The 4,858-nt window shown below is 42.5% G+C and overlaps 1 non-coding gene across 1 annotated transcript; it reads right to left on the minus strand.

Moving 5' to 3' along the window:
* Positions 1 to 3,175: 3,175 nt before the first annotated feature.
* On the minus strand, positions 3,176 to 3,364 carry LOC142680969 (U2 spliceosomal RNA). Its single transcript, XR_012853355.1, has one exon. It is a non-coding gene; the product is annotated as a U2 spliceosomal RNA (small nuclear RNA).
* Between the last annotated feature and the right edge of the window lie 1,494 nt (positions 3,365 to 4,858).

Consider the following 4,858-nt stretch of genomic DNA (forward strand, 5'->3'; position numbering starts at 1 on the left):
AAAAAGTTTAAGAGTTTCTAAAAATGACACACGTGCCTGCTTATCTGCTGGTGCATAAGCATTAAAAATCCTAATACGTTGTCCTAAAAACTCTAAAACCAATATCATAAAACGACCTGGTAAAATCACATTACACTCCAAAACTTTAAAATTACTGTTCTTGAGTAAAATACCAATGCCTTCATTTTTATTCTCAGCGCAAGGCGACCAGAAGGACTGCCCCTGAGGCCACTCACTGCTATGGGGTGCAGATCTTATAGCACACTCTTGCAAGCATATCACATCAACCTTCAATGTGCTTAGGTGGTCAAAAATTACAGCTCTTCTTGTGCTGGATCCAATGCTCCGCACATTCAGTGTAGCTACCAACACACTCATTATTGCGACTATAGCAATGCTCACCATTTTGTCAGCCATATTCTTACTTAAAAGGGCCCTGTCTCTCAACCTTGCGACTTAAAAAAAACCCTATATCAGGCGATCCTGTATCAGAATCCCTGCACATCTGACTACCTCCAGTTAAGACAGGATCCCTCTGCAACCCAGTCCAAGACCCTTCTACCCTAGTTCTTTTACTGGCAGAAGCGGCCTCCCCTTCCTCCATTCCTCTCTCAATATCAACATCATCAGCATCTTCATATTCTTCTTCACTTAAAACTCTTTGTCCTGGAGTCAAGGAGACATCAGCGCTATCACCCTGGCACTCCATCTCCTCACCTTCCCCAACTGCAGGATCAGGGCAATCCTCCCCATCCACATCACTCTCACTACTATTGGAGATATTCTCTACCATCACTGAAGGAGCCAGAAAGATCTCATTCAAAATGTCCTCAAGCCCCTCCCCCTCATTTGAATATGCATTTCCCTCCAAAACTGTTTTTCCCTCCAAAACTGTTTGTCCACCATCTTCTGTGGAACTACAAGCACCAACAATCCTTCTATCTGCTTGTACTTTTGCAACATCTTGCAAGCCATGACTTATACTTTTAACTCTGTCTGCATATGTACTTTTGCCTCTAATGGAACTATTCCCAATTCTCTTAACTCCTTCCTCCCTTGCCTGCACCTGCTTCCCCCAGTGTACACATTTTCTTGCTAGATGATTCCCACTTCCACATATGTCACACAACCTTGCTACCTGACATTCTCTAGCACTATGTCCTGGTTTATTACAGTTCCTACATACCTCTTCTTTCACTGGACAATTTTCCTGTACATGGCCATAAACAAAACAATGCCTGCAATACATATCCTGTCCTGGGTAGTAACAAAAGCCCCTCTCTCCACCAATTGAAAAAACTGCAGGTACCTCACAATCTTCTTTAAATATAACAAAAAATCTTCTTTTACCATTCAAATATCCATGTTTGTTCACCAAACTTCTGTCAAAAACTACTTCCTTGCAATATCTTGTCAAAAAAACCTTCACCGTGTCGTCCTTAACTTTTGGGTTATACATGTGCACTATTAACATTTTCTTTTGCTGTTTAAACGATGGTATCACTCTTATATGCTCCAAAACAGTCACTTTCTTCTCCTCCTTCATCTTCAATATATCCGCATACACTTTCTTACATATATCCTCAAAACAAAGAGTGATATCATAAATTCCTTGCCTCTGGAAATCTTGCAAAGCTAACACATCCGTTACCTTGAGATAAGGGAGCTTCTGCAGAATCTCCCTCACGATCTGATCCAATCCAATTCGGTCACGAAATCCCTCCTCGACTTCCAATCGCACCGTGTCCTCAAGTCCTTGAGCCGTTTTCGCCATTTTGCAGGTCGATATATTCTCCAACCCACGATCACCCCCGAACACAATCCGGGGCCCCCACAAGGAGGACCCCGATCACTCCTTCTGACGCAGACCAGTAGCAGTCCCCCACCACTGATCTTTGCCAAAAGGCCGAGAAGCGATAACCCGAACGGGCCGCGCGTTGACCGAGCCTGCCCAATACTGCTGTTCACCCCTTGCAGCGATTCAGCCTACTCCTAGGCAATTCCATGGGGCCCTGCAGGCTCACACACACTCACAGCTACTAAGCGGGAGGTGAATAAAGGCCGGAGAGGAAGCAAGACAGGATTTGCTTCTTTTGCTTGCACCACAATGCAGTGCTGAAAGAGGAGGAATCGACATAAAAACGCCTTCCTGGCAACGCCCAAATGCCCTCCTGCCGTGCAAACACTGGCAGCAGCAGCAGCAGCCCACTGCCCACTGCCACCCCTTCTCCTTTCACACCTTGTATCAGCTTTAATCCAGTCCAGTGCTGCCTGCTGAGCAGCACTGACCAACACTGCCTGGGCCCAGGCTTTTATCTCTGAGGCCCCATTATAATGTCAGAAAGCTGGCTCTGGCTCCTGAGGTCTCCACTATGACACGTGCAAAGTTCCGTCTGAACTTTATATAAGACGGTGCGGCTCAGTCAGTCACTCAGTGTTGCCTGAGAGGGCAACACTGCAACAGCCGGCCCCCAGGCTGTCTTTTTTTTGCACAGCTAGTTGCCTCCAGGAGGCCACAAGAGGGAGACAAGTGACTGCAAAATGGAAAATAGGCATCCACCAACTTTACAGACAACTTGTTCTCCTTGCTCCTACAACCTCCATCCTTGCACAGTTTGTTATTCTTCCAGGTAACATAGTAACAAATCCAAATTGCTGCTCTCTTTGTAGGCAAGCAAGGGTTTGTTGCAACTGCAATTCTTACTTCTTCTTGAAATGTAGGGACCACAGTACATTCCATCACATCCATCTAGTGTACACAGGTAGGTCCATTGTGACGGGCGGGCGGGCGGGCTGGCTGCTTTAATGGCTGTTTGCTGTTCCCCTACTCCACTCCACTATTTGACTATGGTGCTGCATCAATCAGTGGCTGGCTCAGGTGCAGCTCTTTAACCTACCTAGGAGGGAGGGCGGAGAGAAGACAAGGAAGGTGAATGAGCTGTTCCAATGTGAAATGCCGGAAACACAGAAAGACAGACGACACAAAACAAGAGGTGGCAATGTATTAATTAATTGCATTTAATAAATTAGCTCATTATCACACATGACTGTACAAATGCATTGTCCAACAGGTGTTGAAATAATGGGATTAAAAGGGGAGATCCCATCCGAAAGACAAAAACAATGGCAAACACAAAAAGCACTTTTGGAATCTGATTTTAGTAAACACATAAGGAAAGGGTGCACCGGTCCTGGAAATACTGCAATACCAGGTCAATGCGTGGAGTGGACAGAGCAAGCTCTATTTCCATCTCCCTGTTCTAAAAATCCATTTAATATATGGTCCCCAGATAGGGGACGTATCAGATATTAAACTGATAAGAACAGATTTTTTTTGAGTTGACTACCCCAACAAAGGAGGTAACCGTTTATTTAAAATTTTTGACAAAAAAGGATTTACAAATTTTTACATTTTTACAATAAATCAATAAATACACAGGGTTTACAACAATGGTATAATAATAAATACAAGTTATCAGATAAAATCACATAACTTATAAAAGGGCACTTGGTGGCATCAAATTATGGAACTCCATTCACTAAAAAACCATTTTCTACATAAAACAGGAGAGAGTTTTTTATCTAAAAGAAAATACTTGTGCATCTCACTTAAACAAATGGCTAAAACATCATCCACAGTTAAAACGTCATGTTTAAATAAAAGAATGTTTCTGGCCGCCCACAGAGCTGCTTTGACGCAGTTAGTGATCTTCCATGCCATCATTTTTCGGGTCTGTGTTGGGCATTCCAGACATCCATAAAAAACGCCATTGCTAGTAAATCTCTGTAGTCCTGTAATCTTCTGTGCCAAGGGGAGGATTCTTGACCACACCAATTGTGCGTAGTAGCACTGCCAGAAAAGGTGGTAGACTGTCTCATCATCTCTGCAACCTCCCCTTGGACACGCAGCCGAGTTGGTCAGTCCCCTTCGATGCTGGAATGCCCGGCATGGAAGACACTCGTGGGCACAACTCCAGGCCAGATCTTTCTGAGGATTAAAAAGATAATTAATATTTACCATTCTCCATATTTGTTTGCACTTTTGTTCACTAAAATTACTAATGGGGGCTACTAAAACATTTTCTTTTATCTTTTTTAAAACACTTTTACTATTTTGCACGTCTTCAATTCTCTTGCCTTTCAAGTTAAAAAGGTTCACAATTTTCTCTAAAATCTTGTACTGGTCAGGGAGGTTAAAAGCATACGGGGAGCTTAAAACCGTGGAGAACCATCCGTTCCTCTTCATAAAATAACCGGTGTTAAAACGGATAAAATATGACCAGTAGTGATCCTTAAAAACAGCGTTAAGACATGCAGTAAAAAATTTGATTAAAAGAAAGGTCTTTATGTCAGGGAAATCCTTACCACCCATTAGTTTTGGCATCATCACCTTCTCTCTCCTGAGTTTTTCCATTTTGGAGTTCCATAGAAATGTAAAACAAGCTTTATTTATTTTTTTTAATAAAATATCAGGGGGAGGGAAAACCATACTCAAATATAATAAAATCGGTAAAATCACCATTTTGGTAATTAAAACTTTTCCCTCCATGGTCAGCTTTCTCAAATTCCACATACAAATCTTTTTATTAACTTTTTGTGCCACCAAGTCCCAACTGTTAAAACCATTGTTTAACTCATTGAAGGAGACCCCTAAAATCTGCACAGTCTCTGACACAGGGACTGGAATGTCCTGTAAAATCATATTGCCAATGTTTAAAATGTTACTTTTATTAAAATTGACTTTAAAACCGGAGGAGCAACAAAACTTATAGATCTGTCTTAAAGTTGTTTGTAGTGATAGGGTGTCCCTACACAGTACCGCGACATCATCCATGTACCCCACTACCTTTGCCTCTAG

The sequence above is a fragment of the Rhinoderma darwinii genome (genome assembly GCF_050947455.1).
Source record: "Rhinoderma darwinii isolate aRhiDar2 chromosome 2 unlocalized genomic scaffold, aRhiDar2.hap1 SUPER_2_unloc_56, whole genome shotgun sequence".
Lineage (NCBI taxonomy): Eukaryota > Metazoa > Chordata > Amphibia > Anura > Rhinodermatidae > Rhinoderma > Rhinoderma darwinii.